The sequence below is a fragment of the Durio zibethinus genome, chromosome 19 (genome assembly GCF_047325235.1).
Source record: "Durio zibethinus cultivar Kanyao isolate XHJ-2024 chromosome 19, ASM4732523v1, whole genome shotgun sequence".
Lineage (NCBI taxonomy): Eukaryota > Viridiplantae > Streptophyta > Magnoliopsida > Malvales > Malvaceae > Durio > Durio zibethinus.
The window spans coordinates 22,362,552-22,382,294 of record NC_143180.1 but is presented as its reverse complement, the minus strand read 5'-3'; positions in this window follow the sequence as shown (position 1 = coordinate 22,382,294).

Here is a 19,743-nt window from a genome sequence, read left to right as displayed (position 1 = left end):
AGTATTCAAAAATCCTTATTTATTTTCTTGAAGAGGCTCCATCGTCAGAATTAATTATTTTTTTTGTTTTTTGGTTTGGTTTTTTTAATTGAAAATGTATCTAATTATTCCATCATTTGGATCAAATTAAAAATATCTTCTTCTTTTTTTAATTTCTAAATTTTTCACTATTTGGGCCTATTTAGAAAATTTTCATTTTTTAATCTTTGGAAAGAAAATAATATGACAATTATTTTTATTGAAATTTCATTTAAATTCATCCACCATTTGAGACAAATTTAAAGAAATTTCTCACCTAGAAATTTCTTAGGAATTTACCATTTGAAATTTTTAAGAATTTCATCATTGGATAATTATCAAATATTTTCAACAAAAATTTTTTTATTTTACTTATTATTATTTCCTTTTTTTGTTTGAAAATACATATTAATTATTGTCATTGAAACTTTCTTTAAATTATACCACCATTTGGGACAAATTTAGAAAAAATTTCTCACTTAGGAATTTTATAGAAATTTACCATTTGACATTTCTAAAAATTTCATCATTGGATAATTAATGTTTACTTCTAAAAATTTTATTTTTTTATTATTTTCTCTAAACTTAATCATGCAAAAATACTCCTAAAAATAAACAAACACATAAATAACAAATAAATAAATAAATACCAAAAAAAGGAAATGGCTCGACTAGAGTGGCTTGGCGTGGCTTGGCTCCATGCACAGAAAATGGCTTGGCAACTCAGCTCAGAGGCTCAGCTCAGCTTGGCTCCAAGCACAGAAAATGGCTTGGCAACTCTGCTCCAAGGCTCAGCTCAGCTTGGCTCGACTGAAGAGATTGGTTGGAACGTAAGTCGATGAAGCAAGTTACACTCGAGTCGGGTTGGCCTAAGTGAAAACGCGTGGATCTTGCTAGATTCTTAAGCTCCAAAATAATGTCATCTTAGCGAGGGTAAAAATGGCATAAAGTCTTTTTTCTTAAAATTCCTATGCTTCTTCTCTCTCTTCTCCTCTTTTTCTCTCCCTTTCTTTAGACTAGATGAACTCTGGATGAATAGTCACCAAATTCTAGAAAATGTGGTCGAAATCTAGGTTTCTTCATCGAAAGTTGGTCAAAACTTCATCGATTTTTGAAAATCTATTGTCGAAAACTAGAGAATATGCCAGAATCTGGAAATCTCGTAGGATTCTTATTGAAAAATTTAATCGAATTCTAAATATTTCTAGAAAATTTCCAACAAAAAATTATTTTTCCCAAAAAATTCCTTAAAAAATTTTCACTCTTTGGATGTTTTTGCATATGTTTTTTGCTGATCTGTCTTTTTTTATCTAACCTTTGATCTCTATGTTTTTGTGTACCCCTTAGGCTCGATTGGGATCTATATTTATAGGGTTCAATTCAAGAGAAACCTATATCAACAAAGTTGGATTCCCTTTCCAGTTCAACCTTCAATTTTGATTTCAACCCAAATTCAACAATCCCAGAGAAACAATCCTAAACAGATCCAACCTCCTTAAAGTTTTTTTTATTTTTGATTTTTGATTTTTTTGATTTTTTGATTTATTATTATTTTTTAAATTAACAAAACCAAATAGAACTTTAAACAGACTAGGGTATTTACTGCTACCCTTATTTACACATTTTTTGTGAAACAAAAATTGTGCAAAGACATAAACAACCCAATCAGGAATCAACACATAAATTTTTATTTTTTGTTTTTTATTTTTTTTTATTTTTTGTTTTTTTTAAGCATACTCAGACTTCATAAAAACTCCTCTAAGCAGAGGTTCAACAACTTTTGAAAAATAAATAGGGCTCTTTTAAACAAAAGGCTCACTGACTTTTGAAAAATAAATAAGGCTCCTCTAAATAGAGGCTCAATAACTTTGAAAAATAAATAAGGCTCCTTTAAACAGTCATGTCTAGAGATGTCATAGATTATGTATGAAGAAATTTTAGGAGATTATGCTCAAAAGTCTTGCTAATCATTCCTAATACTGAGAAATATCCTTTTTTCATGGATTAGAATCCTACCTTATAGGTTTCTCCAATGAGAATTTGAAAATCTTTCATTGAAAAATCTTTACATTTGTCTTTTCCATATAGGACCTTAAAATATCCTTACTTCTTAATTTCATGCACTGGACATTCTTAAGCGCAATGCTTACCATGCAATATACATTCTGAAATGTAATGCATGCTATGTCAATATCAATTAATTTCTTTTCAATTGTGGTACTCAAGTTTTGCAAGCTTTTTCCTTGAATCCCGCACTCTTCAATCTTTTGGCACCAAGACCAAATTGATGTAATTCTTAAACATCCCTCTCATTTAACTCCCATTCTTTTGTTTCAAGAAATCTTTTTTCTTTTTTCCTTATTCACTACCCTTACTAGGAATTGAACATTTCATATTTGCTTTTATCAGTCTCAACCTTTCCAAGGTAATGTAGAAATCTTTCAAGCTATTATTCATTTATCCATTATTATTTCAATTTTAAAAAGTAAAAATGTAATCACACATTTCCTCTATTGCAAGGTATTAAAGGGAAATAATGGGAATGGCTTAGGAAATAATCAACAAAAGAGAGACATAAGCAAGTGAAATATATTTTATTAAAAAAATGATGGCACAATTTTGGCTATTGAAAAGTGTGAAAAGGAAAAAGAGTGACACAAATGGGTATGGGGTAACAATGCCCAAAATAAACAACCAGATAATCATGATAACCTATCTTAAAGTCTTTTTCAAAAATTCAACCACATAATGCACTTAACAATTTAAGGCTCATCAGAACATGCTAGCCTCCATGCTAGTGAATTCTCAAATTCGATATTGCACTCTCTTTATCTAAGTTGTCTTTTTAGGTTTTCAACTTAGATGAACCCCCTTTTAACTCAAACCACCTTTTTGGGTTTTTGATTTGAGTTTTCCTTTTTTTTTCCTTTTTTTTAAGCATAATATTTTTTCACAGCATTAGAATTTATAAGATGAAGCAAATCATCTCCATCCATCTCAGCTAATATCAATGCTCTACCCGAGAAAGCTTGTTTCATAGCATATGGCCCTTCCTAATTTGGGGTCCACTTTCCTCTATTATTATGCTGGCTTAAGAGAATTCTTTTCAAGGCTAACTTTTCTTTTCAGAAGCAATGAGGCCAAACCTTTTTATCATAAGTAGTCATCATTTTTTTCTGATATAACTGACTATGGCACAGCACTGTCAATTTTTTTCTTCAATGAAATTCAACTGCTTATAATGTTCTTGAATCCATTTAGCCTTTTCCAATCCAACTTCTTTTAAAACCCTTAAAGATGGGATTTTCACTTCCACTGGTAGTACAACTTCCTTCCTATAAACCAAAAAAATGGGGTTGCCCTAGTAGAGTTACACACTGATGTCTGATAAGCATGCAACGTAAATGGTAACTTTTCATGCCAATCTTTATAAGTCTTAGTCATTTTCTCAAGAATTCTTTTTATATTCTTATTTATTGCCTCAACTACCCCATTCATTTTTGGATGATAAGGCACTAAATTGTGATGCTTGATCTTATACTGAGCACATATTTCCTATATCATCTTAGTATTCAATTTTTTGGCATTATCTAAAATGATTCTTTTTGAAAGTCCATATCTACAAATAATCTCTCTCTTATGAACTTGCATACCACAGATCATGTCATACTTTCAAATGATGCCACTTTCATCCATTTCATGAAATAATCTATCATCACAAAAATAAACCTATGCCCATTAAAAGCCTTTGGGGTAATAGTACCAATGACATCCATGCCCCACCGAAAAAATGGCCAGGGTAATGCTGAAACATGTAAAGCAGACAACAAAGCATAGATCTTATCAGCATAGATCTGGCATTTATGACATTTTTTAGCATAATCAATGTAGTCACTCTCTATTGTCAACCAATAATACCCTGCTCTCATGATCTATCTTGCCATCATATGTTCATTTGCATGTGCCCCACATATTCCATCATGCACCTCCTCAATAATTGTTTTTGGTTCAACCTTATTTATGCATCTCAACAATACTTGATCATGGCCCCTCTTATACAAGGCATTTCCATCTAAGAAGAAGCTCATAGCTAGCTTTGGATGAACCTTTTATCATTCTCAGTTGCTTGGATAGGATACTACTGATTTTTAATGTACTGTAAGATATCATAACACCAAGGCTTCCCATCCTCTTCCTCTTCTACATTAGAAAAATGAGCTAGCACATCATTGACATCTAGCTTAATGGGTTGAATGTCAGTGTTTTCATTAATTTGAATAATTGTTGCCAAAATAGCCAAAGCATCAGCAATCAGATTCTCCTCTTGATGCAAATGATCAAATAGAATATCTTCAAATTACTTGATCAACTCTAGAATATAATTGTGATATGGAATGAGTTTCGAATCTCTCGTTTCGATTTTCCTTTCAACTAATATATAACTAAAGCTGAGTCTCCAAACACTTTCAATGCTTTAACTTTTCTATCTATAGCAGCTTATAAACCTATGGCACATGCCTTATATTCAGTAATGTTATTTGTGCAATTAAAATTTAACCTCACTGTTATAGGGTAATATTATTCTTCTGAAAAAATTAAAATTACCCTAATTTCATGTCCCAAAGTATTGATAGCTCCATCAAAATACATTTTCCAGCACTTCTCTTCATGCCTTTCCTTCTCTAGGTGGGAAATAACCATTAAATCTTCATCAAGAAATTCCAATCCCATTAGCTCATAATCTTCTACAGCATGATTTGTGAGAAACTCAGCCATAGCATTCCTTTTTATTGCTTTCTGGCTCACATATACAATATCATATTTCGATAACATTACTTGCCATCGGGCAATTCTTCTAGACAAATAAGGCTTCTCAAAGATGTATTTGATTGGATCTAGTTTTGCTATAAGCCAGGTGGTATGATAGAGCATTTACTGTTTGAGTTTTTTGACAACCAAAGCTAATGCGCAACACATTTTCTCTAAAGAAGAATACTTGGACTCATATTCCATGAACTTTTTATTCAAATAGTAAATAGCTCTCTTTTTTCAGCTAGACTCATCTTGTTGCCCTAGTATACATCTTATTGAATTCTCATACATCATCAAGTATAAGATCAAAGGTGTCCCTAAAACATGTAGTACCAGTACTGAAGGATTTGACAAGTATTGCTTAATTTTATAAAAAGTCATTTGACATTCCTTATTCTATTCTCTAAGGTTATTCTTGTGGAAAAGCTTAAAAATGAGATCACACTTGTAGGTAAACTAAGAAATAAATCAAGAAATGTAGTTTAGTCTACCTAAAAAACCTTGAACTTCTTTTAGTGTGCTTAGAGGTAACAAATTTTGGAAAGCTCATATTTTGTCAGGATCAACTTCAATCCCTCTTTCACTAACCATAAAGCTTAGCAACTTTTCTAACCTTACCTCGAAGGTACACTTAGCTGGATTCAACTTAAGTTAGAATTTTTTCAACCTCTCAAATAGCTTTCTAAGTTTGGTGACATGATCTTTATCTTTTTCAGATTTTGTTATCATATCGTCCATATATCCTTTAATTTTTTTATGCATCATGTCATGAAAAAGTGTCACCATAGCTTTTTGATATGTTGCCCTAGCATTCTTTAAACCAAAAGGTATGACTTTATAGCAAAAGGTCCCTTACATGGTCATGAAAGTGGTATTTTTCATGTCATCTGTAGCCATCTTTATCTAGTTATACCCTAAGAACCAATCCATGAAAGAAAACATCGAATGCCTAGCCGTATTGTTTACTAGTGTGTCAATATGAGGCAAAAGAAAGACATCCTATCGGCTAGCCCTATTCAAATCATGATAATCTACACACATTTACACTTTTCTAAATCTTTTAAGAACTAGTACTATATTGGCTATCCGTTTTGGATAATTAGCCACCTACAGAAAACTTGTATCAAACTACTTCTTCACCCTTTCTTGAATCTTTAGTAACATTTCAAGTTTCATTCACCTCAATTTCTACTGGATTGGTTTACATTCTGGCTTCAAGGGTAGTCTATGCTCTACTATTTCTGTACTAAGCTCTGGCATATCCTAATAAGACCAAAAAAATACACCTACATATTCTTAAATTAAATTTTCTAACTTTTGTCTATCTATTGATGAAAATGATGTGTCAATTTTAACGCTTTCTTATACTCTTAATCTTCTAAGTTCACTAACTCAATCATCTCTTGATAAGGCTCAATTGGCTTGTTTTCTTGCTCAATTAATCTCATTAGGTCCGAAGGTAATTCATATTCCTCATAATCATCTTTATTATCAAGTTTATTAGTGTTAATTGAATTTTCAAAATTAACCTCTTGATCGTTAACATGATTATCTTCATGATCATTTAAGAACCTAAAATTAAATAAAATTGAATGTGTTGGCAAGATGTGTTGGGAAAATGGAAAAATAAGAACAATAGAAGAAATGAATGAAAATGCATCTTTCCTAATCTTTATTAAAATAATAATAAATAAATGGCCTATACATAAAAGATCATCTCAATGCCCTAGGCATAAGCTATCAGGATGTACAATTATATTGAATCAATTTCAAGGATAGCAGGCATTTTAATGATGCTCCAATTGTTCAGCTCATAACCTAGTGGACAAGGGCAAACCCATATTTCTTGTTCGTACCCCCTTCATCTTTAACCACATGGATGGATAACTCAAAGAATGCCTCTTCCATACTTAATTTTGCATTTAGATATAGGAACTCTTCAGGCTTGAAGGTCTTATACAAATGTGGGATGATCATTATTCTTGTTGTCTTATTTTTTCTTCCATTTGCTTGTCTTCTTTCAATTTCCTATCCTTTTACCTCATAGCCTAAACCTATCTTTTTGTTGTTATCAATTATTGTCAGGGGCTCCCTTATCCCTTGTAAATTTTTGCTTAGCCTAATTCCAGGATACCATCTTTTGTTGATGATTTGACTCACCACTATCCTTGAAAATTATTGGCTTTTAGGTCTCTCACCTACAGAATTGACTAGTTCAAATGATCGAGAAGAGCATTCCACCATTTCTTTAGCAGTTTCCACTATGAGGCATTTAATGGTTGGGTTACTAGCATGTCTTCCTCCTTAAATACCACCACCAATCAACCTTCTACATTAAACTTGATCTTTTGGTGTAAAGTAGAGGGGACAGCACCCATTATGTGAATTCATGGCCTTTTTAATAGACAACTATAAAATGAAGAGATATCCATCACTTGAAATTTTATATTAAAAGTGCACAACCCAATTTGTAAGAGCATCTCTATATGTCTTAAAACTTCTTACCTAGTCCCATCAAAAGCTCGGATGACTATTTGGCTATCCTTCATATGTGAGTAATCAATAGGTAACCTTGCTAAAGTTGACATATGTATGACATTAATAGTGGAACCATTGTTGATGAGGACCTTGGCTATGATGTGGCTCTTACATTTGATAGTGATATGTAGAGCCTTGGTGCTTCCCCTTTCCTCTGGCAGAGTTTCATCACCCTAAATGCTATGTAATTTGGCATGACTAGGCTTTCAACTAAGTGGTTCACATACTCAACAGATAATTATGTGCCATATATACCTAGTTCAGCACCTTCAGCAAGGCATTTCAATATGGTTTTGAATTTAATAGCAATGATAACAATGAGATTCATGCTAGTATCTTGTTCAACTGTTCAACCATAAAGTATTCACTATGTTTCACCAGCTTTAAAAATTCACAAGCCTTTTTTTTTTTTACATCGGCTTCTAACATTCTTTTTCGTGTACCATTTTTGGCTCATTCTATTCTTCTTCTACCTTGGTTTTCTCTCTTCTAGCCCTCTTCAACATTTCTGAAGTGTAGCATTTCCCACTTCTAGTGATGCCCCTTACACTAGTTATATTACTAGCACCAGACTTAAAGGCATTCTTCTCTTCCCTCTAAACTACTATATCACAGTCATATTTCTAAGACACAGCTTTATCATCCTTATATAGGAATAGAGTCGGGACTTTAAAAGTTACTGGCTTGGGAATAAGCTTATCTCTGATCAACTTTAGCTTATTTCTACATTGAATTGTTATCGATTTTAAAACCAATTTTGATGGCTTATCAGTTATAGATATTTCAGCATTTTTTGAAACCTTCCCATCTTCATAGAATTCAATATGGTATGAATTTAGGAGCTTCTATACCTTTTGGCAAATTGCTCACAGGTTTTAACAAAATGGCCAATTGCCCTACTATGATATATGCAACTTTTATCTTATGCATGTGCTCTATGAGATAACTATGTGGACTCATTAGCTGTATCATGTTAGCTTTTCATAAAGCATCAAATAGCTGACTGAGAGGTGTCTTGATTTCTGCCATTTTTTTTTCAAATGACACTTTCGTTCCTCACTTAGAGCATTCACATTATGGTTAGGCAAAGGATTGCCACTAACATTTGGTGCAGTTACCCCTCATGTATCAAAATTGATCATTCCATCCTTGATCAATCGTTGCATATTGTGCTTCAAGATAGTGCAATTCTCAGTGGAATGATTAGCAATCCTATAGTGATAATCATAATAGGTTTCAAGATCATACCACTTGAGGAAATGTGGCTTCAATGGCTCAAATGACTGGGGTTAATTAATTGGTTATTATAGAGCTCTCGATATAACTCCGTATAAGTTATAAGGATTAGGTCAAATACGAGTTTTTCATGAGTAGGTCGTTGCTTTTGTGAACCATCCATCGGGCTAGCAAGGGTGGTTTGAGTTCTTGAGGGAGGTTGAATGTTAGGATTGTATGTGGTAGTTTGAGGTCTAAAGAAGGGATGATATGTCAGGGGTAGGATGGCTATGAAATTGGTTGGTACTGGTAAGGAGAAGCACTATTCATAATAGGGTAATATGGAGAGTAACCCTGTGGTATGTAAGGTTGATAACCCCTAAATTCTTGTTTATCAAAGCTCACAGCTTAAGCTTTCATCTTTTTTAGGGCTCTTTTGGTAGATGCTTCCCCCTTTTCTAACTTGTCATTCCTAATGGCATTCTCAATGATTTTGCCCAAAATCACCATATCGATGAAATTTTTTATTGCATTCCCTATCATTTTTTCATAATAGGGAGATTTCAAAATGCTGACAAACAACACTATGGTTTTTTTCAATTAAAAGAGGTTGCACTTAAAAAGCTATATCCCTCTACCTCTGGACTTGTTATTTGAATGATTCATTTACGTTTTTCTCTATATTCTGTAATGATAAATGATCAGGGGCTAAATCTATGATATGTCGATATTTACTAATGAAGTCACGGGCCATATCACTCTAAGAATTAATGCAAGTTCTATCTAGTTGGACATACCACTTAGCAGCAGAGTCGGTAAGGCTATCTTGAAATATGTGCATTAGTAACTTTTCATTATGGGCATGGGCTATAATTTTTCGATAGTATATGATAATATAGGTCTTTGGACACTTTGTACCATCATATTTCTCAAACTCTGATACTTTGAACTTCGAAGAAATAACAACATCTGGGATTAGACAAAACCCAGTAGCATCTATAGGACCATAAAAATTGATTCCCTTCACCGTTTGTAGCCTTTTTTCTAACATACTAATCTTTTCGTAAGCCATTAAGTCATCTAATGACTCTACCACTTTTGCTTTTAATTTCTCATTCTCCTTCAAATCATCCAAATCAGGGACCTAGGTTGGTTCTACTACCTTCTCAGTAAAGATGAATTTATATAGCTCTAGTTATGTCTTAGATTTGAAGCTGATGGCATTCTAAGGTATGTGCACCCTACCAATTATGCAAACTACTGTGGTGGTGCATCTTAAGTGGACTGGGCTTGATGTGGCCTAAAATCAAGAGGATATATAGGGACAGTTACCTCTTATAATAGATGGTCCTATTGGCTAGTATTTTCTTTGACATTCTTCCTCTTGTTCAACTTATTCAAAGCCTTTAGAATTCTATTCAACTCTCCCTTAAGCTTTTATTGGGCTTTCTTTATCCTTTCGAGATTATTGGAATTTTTTTGTTCCATTTGTCTAGCTCAAGCCCTTGTATTATATTCATGAGTGGGATTCTTGCTTGGTGGAGCTATCATTAAACCTTGAGTACCATAATTATATGATTATTAGAAATTATATGCCCTAAGTTTGATATGTTAATGCATAAATGGAATGTACTAATATTTACCACATCACCATTATTGATAAAAAATCTCAATTTGAAACTTTATTTAATAAAATTTCAAAATTGCATCCTAATAAAGCCAAAGCAATATTCTAAAGTCCTAAGCATCATCATTTATTCTAATGCTTTTTATAAATTTCCTAGCTTACTAGTAATGATTTCGTGCCTCATCTAGGAAGTCAAGCAATTGTCACCTATGAGCTTACTGAATGCACCACAGCTTTCAAATCTTTCATTTATTCTTCTATTTCTGACACTTTGTCTGCAGCAATGCATAGCTGATCAAACAAATGCCTTAGATGTTTTTGTTTTTCTATGCACATATCTTACCATAGCTCGCTCTATTTAGCTTGTCTCCTACATTCATTAAACAAGGCTTCTACTTGTGCTGTGCACTAGTCCACTATTCTTTGTAGTATCTGGCTATGTTTATGTGCCCTAGCAGTGGCTTTTTGTCCTTTTTCCACCCATGCTTTTAATAGTTCATTTTCTTTTAAGAGTTAGACAAGCTCAGTTGTGACTGATGAATGTGTCATATCTAGATCATTGAATAAGGTTTTTTACTTATCTTTTTGCTCTGTGAGGCTCTGCATTTTTTATTCTTGGAGCCTTAAACTTTTTTCCATTTCTAACTTCAATCACTTATTTTTTTATTCCAGCTCATCTTTCTTGATTTGGAGTTTCCTTTTAGCCATTTTCACTTTAATTAAAGGATCTTGAGGAATCAACTTTGGGGAATAGCCAAACAACTATTCTCGAGAAAGCACAATGTCTTTACCCCTCCTTGCATGCCATACAATATATTCTGGGGTGACATCATAAGTAAGCCTCCCTTGGTTAACCTTGATGGTTTGCTTCTAGGCCTTTTTTATCTTTTCAATCATTCCATATGCCCCTTTCTCAGTGAAAGAAAATTTTCACCAGTTAAGTCCGTAGGTTTTTGGAATAAACTACTCACATCTGGATTGTCTTCTCACCAAAGTTGGGGCATAAGTAATAGTACCTTATAGACCCAATAAGAACACCCAAGGTTGATTCCCACAACTATATAACACTGTGTCATGATGCATCTAAGGTGCTCTCTAAATTATCTCTTGACTATCAAACACAAAAATAAAAAATCCATTTTTCTTTCAACTTTGCTTTAAGCCATGTGCTGCAACAAAACTCCTTAATTGGAACGTTGGAATACAGTTATGGTTTGTGAAACTAGCTTTCTTCACACTCAATATGACTCTTCATTCATACATAAAGCAATTGTAAACACCCATTAAATCGACCTTTACCATTTCTACAACAAAAATTTAGAGAATGAATGGTTTCTATTAAAATGGTTGGAGTTGCAATAACTTTGTATTCTAACTAATCAACAAAGTCTATCATTGTGACATCAACATATCCAATGACTTTTGGGAAAATTACCAATCCATATAAAGCTATAGCCATTGCCACTAACCCCTGATCATCATCCAAATGCCCTTGGATGAAGTCTTGTAGGAAACTCTATGGGATAGCCTTACTTTCACCTTTTGCCTTGACACCAACATCAACTTAAGGCAAGCTAAGTCCAAGCATTTGCACCAACTTTTTATGATAACCCACCTTATTTGACCAATAGATCTTGTCCAGGTTTGGCAAATCAAAGTAGAGTAAAACTATGTATTCTTCAATTGTGGGCATTATGTCTACTTCATTGAAGATGAAACACTTATAAGAAGGATCCCAAAACTGAAGGATGGCTGTAATCAGATTATTGTCCACATCTACTTGAAGCAATGAAGCTATATCTCCACATTTATTCTCAAACATCTCCTGCCTTGTTTTTCTCATGCATCCCCAAACATTACTTAAGTCAGCTAGGTCATTTTGCTGGAGATCGAGATGAACTCTCTTAAGCAATGATGAGATAAAATCCTAAAACAAGTAATTTCTCTATTTTTTTACACTTCTTATAACTTGATTTTCAATTGATAAGTAGATTCATAACGGACTAATGTAGACTTTGATTGCATTTGGCTTTCCATGGATATAGGTGTGAGATCTGGTTTATCAATAACTAATATGTGGTAAATATTTCCTATATGAGAATGATGCAAATGCCAATATTAAACATGATCATGCATAGAATGATATGGAAATAATGCCAATGTACAAAGTCAAACACACAAAATGGTTAGATAATCAATATATCACACAAATTGAGTAGGAATGGCTCTATCTAAAGGCTGGCCTTTTAGGTGGTGTTATATATAGGTTTAGGAGATTTTGACCACTAAAGATTCCCAAATTGTTCCTTACATCATTATCCATCACAGACTAGTAAGACAATCCAATCCTTACCCATCATAGGATACCAAAAGAAAGGATTCAATTTAAGTAGGAGTATTTCGCTAGCCATTATGGAGATTATCATCTCACAATAGTGTAGCACTTTACTCTCTCCTAAGAAAGACAAAACCTGGGTGTAGTGCTCATGTAATGAAAATGCATGTGATAGTTTGCGTGAAGGAATATAAAAGTTTAAACCCCAATAAATAAAAGACAAAAAAAAGACAAAAACGTTAGTAAATGGATAACACAAATCATTACAATTTAAAACCATTAAATCGAAGGATAGGATAAATTTAAAAATTATGGCTTAACTCTCTAGCATCCCCAGTGGAGTCACTAAACTATCATAACATACAAATCTAAAAATCTATAGCTAGACTCAACAAATGGAGTCATCACCAATCTTTTTTGTCTAGGTATAATTGGCCACCTAAGGAATTTATCCTTTTAAGGAGCATCTAAGCTTAACTAAGGATCTCTAAAAGAATAGGTTCTGGTCTACTAATCAAAACAAGGTTTGAGAGTTCGGTTATATATAAGGAAGGTTGTAGCACCCCCACATACCCATCTAAAGGATGGTACCATTTTGTTTTAAATTTATCCTAAGGTTTTGATCCTAATGGTCTTAAATTTTTATGTTGAAATATTGGAAATAATTCTTAAGATTCTCCATCAATTTGGTAAAATTCTTAAAAATATTTTCTTAATTCAAGAGTATTCAAGAATTCCTATTTGTTTTCTTAAAGAGGCTCCATCGTCGAAAAAAGGGTTTAATTATTATTTTTTTGTTTTATTTTTTATTGAAAATATATCTAATTATTCTACCATTTGGGCCAAATTAGAGATATCTTCTTTTTTTTTTTTTAATTTCTAAATTTTTCACCATTTGGGCTTATTTAGAAATTTTTCATTTTTTATTCTTTGGAAAGAAAATAACATGACAATTATTTTTTATTGAAATTTCATTTAAATTTTTTCATCATTTGGGATAAATTTAAAGAAATCTCTCACCTAGAGATTTCTTAGGAATTTACCATTTGAAATTTTTAAGAATCACATCATTGGATAATTATGAAATATTTTCAACCAAAATTTTTTCATTTTACCATTATTATTTCCTTTTTCTATTTGAAAATAAATATTAATTATTGTTATTGAAACTTTCTCCAAATTATTCCACAATTTGAGACAAATTTAGAAAAAATTTCTCACCTACAAATTTTATAGAAATTTACTATTTAAATTTTTAAAAATTCTATCATTGGATAATTAATATTTAATTCCAAAATTTTATATTTTTTTATTATTTTTCCTAAACTTAATCATGCAAAAATACCTTTAAAAATAAGCAAACACATAAATAATAAATAAATACCAAAAAAAGGAAATGGCTCTGCTGGAGTGGCGGGGTGCGGCTTAGCTCGATTGAAGGGACTGGTTGGAACATGGTCAGTGAAATTGGTTGCGCTTGGGTCGGGTTGGTCTAAGTGAAAATGTGAGGATCCTGGGAGATTCTTAAGCTCCAAAACAATGTCATCTTACCGAGGGTATAAAAGGCAAAAAGTCTTTTTTTTTTCTTAGAATTCCTCTACTCCCTCTCTCTCTTCTCCCCTTTTCTCTCCATTTTCTCTCTAGACCAGATGAACTCTGATTGAATATTCATCAGATTTTGGAAAATGTGGTCTAAATCTAGGTTTGTTCACTAGAAGTTGGCCAGAACTTCACCAATTTCTAGAAATCTATTGCCGAAAACTAAGGAATACGTCAAAATCTAGGAATCTCACCAGAAAATTCAAAGTCACCAAAAAATTCAATCGGATTCTAAAAATTTTCTACAAAATTTCGTAAAGAAAAAACTGTTTTTTCCCCAAAAATTCCCTTAAAAATTTTCACACTCTCTGGATGCTTTTGCAAATGCTTTTTGTTGATCTATTTGTATTTCTTTTTTTTTTTACCTCTAATCTCTGTGTTTTTGTGTACCCTCTTAGGCTCGATTAGTGTTTGTATTTATAGGGTTCAATTCAAGAGAACCTTATATCAATAGAGTTTTGATTCCCTTTCCAGTTCAAACTTCAAATTTGATTTCAACCCAAATTCAACAATCCCAGAGAAACAATCCTAAACAGATCCAACCTTTTTATAGTTTTCCTGATTTTTCATTTTTTTCTATTTTTATTATATATTATTATTTTTCAAATTAACAGAAACAAGTAGAACCCCAGACAGATTGGGGTGTTTATAGTTATCAAAGTGCATTTAAAAAGGTATGCAAAGCAAGAAAAATAAAAATTATTGAAATATTTTATTAAGCTGATTGATGTATTATTTCTTCTCTAAAATAAAATTTGAATCTATTTTCCTAAAAAAGGAAAAACAAAGAAATTTAACTATGAACATAGTTAGCTGTCAAAAAAAAGCTTGTGGTTAAAATATTATGGGTATTGATTTAGTATGTAATTTTTTTGATATTGAAGTCTATTTTGATATTACTAATAATTTTACATTCTTGATACTCGAAAATATTGTATAACCAAATGTAATAATCAAATAATCAAAAGTAAAAATATGATCAATAATCTTTTTTCTTTTGAATCAAATGCTTTTATAAAAAAAATATAATTATAATGCAAATTTTCTAAAAGTTGATAAGTTTGCATTTTTTTAAAGCAATTGATTTGTTTTTATCACCTTTCTCTTGAAAATGCAGGAAGATCTACCTCATTCTATCTACTTTTGCTTTCTTTTTTTTTTTTAATTTTTTGAAATGTTGGCTACTTTTTTATTTCTAAACCAATGAGTGTTAAGCATAAAGTTATGGGTAAAAGAATTAAAAGAACCTAACATGTGAAAACACTAATATTTCTCTGCATGATTTTATGAAAGCAATATCACCCTCTATTTGTTGCTGAAACTGGGATCAAGCCCTTACTAAATTTCTTCCTCTAAGCTATGGTTGGATGAAGTATTTGAAGAGTGTAATGTATTTCAAGCATGCTTTTCAAAAGTCAAAAAGTAAATTCATTTATTTCGCTAAAAAGAAGAAGGAATTTCAAAATTTTGGCAAATTGCAAATGTGTAATTGAATTCAGAGTTGGATCAAATCCACAAAATCTCTTTTTGCCATTAAGTGAAATTTCGTTTTTGGGTTTTTTTTTTTTTTTTTGTTTATAGAAAGAATAGTGATGAGTGAGTTTTTCCTTTTCCTTTTTTTCTTTTTAGCTTGTGGGGAAAGTTAAAAGTATGACGTGATTTTTTAATTTCATGATTATTATTATTTACTTATTTTTTTTAATAGGTCGAAATGACATATTTGTCAACTGCAATATTTCAAAAAGCTTTTTTTTTTTAATCAAAATGATTTTTCCACAAAAAATTAATTATTTTTATATAATTAAATAGCTTTGCATACTATTTGTGTCAAAAAATTTGCATAAATAAAAATTATAATTGATTATAATATTTAATTGTGAATTAAATTTTAAAATTATCGATTTTAACATTTTAAAATTAATTTAATTTTCTGTAGTTGTTTTTATTTTAAAAATTAATATTTTGAAATAATTATCTTTCTTTTATAATTACTACTATTTTTTTCATAAGTAATATTATTTATTTATTTATCATATAATATAATTTAAGTTTCTTATAAATAATTTCTTTTAGAGAAAAGCAACCTCACACAAAATGGAGGAAACATTTTAATATAAATACATAACAAAAAATTATAGAAACAAAACAAAAAAAAGTTAAATGCTTTTATTAAACCAACATTTTACCTAAAAACTAAAGTTTATATCCTAAGAATTCTATTGTTAGATATAAAAAAAAAAAAACAAATTCTATATTTTTACTGCACAAATGTTTCACACCCTTAGTTTGATTTGATTAACTAATATTAATAAGTTAAAAAAGAAAAAAATGATTTAATGATTTAAAGAATATTGAAGTAAAGTTATAATATTTTTATCTTCCACAGAAGTTCCACACCTCTCAAACGCATTATATAAGTAAATTACATTTTTCTCATATATAAAATAAATCATAAATAAATGGCACAAGTCATGCTAGGTTATTCTATCACAAGTAAATGGTAACACTCTTTCATCTCGTATCTTATTTCATAATTTGAACTAGAGATCTGTAATTTAGAGTCTCAAATTGTAATTAAAAAGATGTCCTTTTGGAACCAATGTATTTATTTAATTAATATTACTTTAAGTCTTTTTTTTTATTTTGTTAATTATTTCTTTTATCTATATTTTTATATTATTAATTAATAACTATAATGATAGGATAATGAATCTTAATTAGATTGTAGCTTTAATGAATATATTGATTAACTACTAGTTAATTAATGTGAACCAAAAAATTTGTGATTAACTTTTCGCAAATATTTTATGTGATTGAGTTAAATTAATATACATAATATTATTGATTATTTGTTAAACCTCAAAAAGATAAGAAATTACGAAAATAATTTTTTTATTACTTATATTTAAGCGTGAGAGAAAATCTTGGTTTTTCTTTTTTCATTTGTAACTTAATACTTATGTTAATTTCTTTAAACAAATAAAAACATATTTGACATGTTCAAATAAAATAAATATTATAGTATTCAACAAATAAAAATAATTAAAAGTTTAAACACTAGTATTCTTGGTATTACATTTAGAAAGAGATAATAATATAAATGTAAAAATCCCGCCGGTCTTGAAGTTGCATCTTTCCACATGATGTGGATGTTTCATAGTGACTGAAATACTCTAATTTTTTGCATAAATACCTGACCATGCCAATGTAATTTACAACTAACAAACAATACTTTTTGAACCATCCAAATCTTGGCATCTTTCACAATGCCATTCAAAGCCCTATTCTTCCTTATAGTCGTCCTGCATCAGTCTCCCTCTGTTCTTGCTTCTTCATCCTCCATTGCTGCAAATGAAACAGAAACTCTTCTAAAATGGAAAGCTAGCCTTGACAACAACACCCAAACTTTGCTCTCTTCTTTGTGGGTTGGAGACAAGCATTGCAATTGGGTCGGAATCACTTGCAACAAGGCTGGAAGCATCACCAATCTAAGCCTTCCAGATTAAGGGTTCAAAGGTACACTTCATAGTCTCAACTTCTTGTCCTTCCCCAACCTCATCGGTCTTCACCTTCCTAACAACTCACTGTATGGGTCCATTCCCTCACACATTGGAAATCTTTCCAAGCTCACCGAACTTGACTTGTCCAAGAATGATTTCTCCGGAAATATTCCATCTAACATAGGAAGATTATTAAGTTCACTTTCTATACTCTATCTCCATGAAAACGATCTCACTGTTCCAATACCTATTTCTATTGGAAGCTTGCACAATTTGTCCCGACTTATCCTCGTTGACAACAGGCTCAATGGTTCCAAACCTGAAGAAGTTGGAATGATGAGGTCACTTGTTATGCTTGATCTTTCAATGAACTATCTAACCGGTCCTATCCCAGCATCTCTGGGAAACATAAGTAACTTGGTATGGCTTTATCTGTATGGTAATAACCTCTCTGGTTCTATCCCCGATGAAATAGGACAGCTTGGATCTCTTATCACAAAGCAGTTGTTACGTAATAATCTCACTGGTGTCATCCCGGCTTCCATAAGAAACTTAACCAACTTGTCTACTTTTTACCTTTTTGAAAATAAGCTTTCCGGGCCAATACCTCAAGAGATAGGGATGCTTGTATCTCTTACAGAACTTATTTTATATGATAACAATTTCTCTGGTTCAATCCCCGCGTCCATAGGAAACTTAACCAAATTGTCTAGTCTTCATCTTATTGAGAATAAGCTTTCCAGCTCAATACCTCAAGAGGTAGGTATGCTTGTATATCTTACAGAACTTTTTTTACCTCAGAACAGTTTGTCTGGCTTCCTTCCTCCAACACTTAGCAATGTTACTCATTTGGAATCATTACAATTATCAGACAACCATCTTAGTGGTCCATTACCTGAGAATGTATGCCTCGGTGGACAACTCGTATATCTTGGGGCTAACAACAACAATTTGACAGGTCCGTTCCCATCAAGTTTAGGAAACTGCAAAAGCTTGTACAGAGTTAGGCTTGAAGGAAACCAGTTGACAGGAAATATATCAGAAGCTTTTGGTATATATCCTAATTTGAATTATATTGCATTAAGCAACAACAAATTTTATGGTGAACTTTTGCCAAACTGGGGGCAATGCCATAGTCTAACAAGCCTACGGATCTCCAATAATAACATTTCTGGAAAGATACCACCTGAGCTGAAGCAAGCAACTCAAATACACGAACTCGACGTCTCTTCAAATCATCTCATTGGTGAGATTCCCAAGGAATTGGGAGCACTGACATTGATGTACAAACTTTTGCTAAGTGGTAACCAACTTTCTGGCAAAATTCCACCAGAGATTGGAGTTCTTTTAAATCTACAATATCTTAACTTGGCATCAAACAATTTGAGTGGACAGATTCCTAATCAACTTGGAGAGTGCTCAAAGTTATTGGACCTGAATTTGAGCAAGAATAAACTTGGAGAAAGCATTCCACTTTCCGTAAGCTACATAAATGGCCTTCAAAATCTAGATTTAAGCCAGAATTTACTTATTGGGGAGATACCACAACAGCTTGCAAAATTACATTCCTTGGAAATGTTGGACCTTTCTCACAATATGCTCAATGGTTCCATCCCAAATTCTTTTAATGATTTGAAAAGCTTGACTGTTGTGAATATATCTTACAATCAATTAGAAGGCCCTACTCCTAACATTAAGGCATTTCATGACGCTTCATTCGATGCCTTAAGAAACAATAAGGGACTATGTGGTAATGCCACTGGACTAATGCTTTGTGCTGTCGCTGCTACTAGCAACGGTCATAGAAAAAGCACCAAAGTCATCATTTTCATTGTGCTTCCACTCTTTGGTCTTCTTCTTTTGCTCTTTATCATGGCTAGAAGTTTCCTTATTCTTTGCCAAAAGAACCAAACCAGAAAATCCGAGTCAATCGAGGCACAACTTGGAGATTTTTTCACATTGTGGGGATATAATGGAAGAATACTCTACGGGAACATTATTGAAGGCACTGAAGATTTCAGCTCCAACAATTGCATTGGTTCAGGAGGCTATGGAGCCGTTTATAAAGCTGCGCTACCCATTGGTGAGGTGGTTGCTGT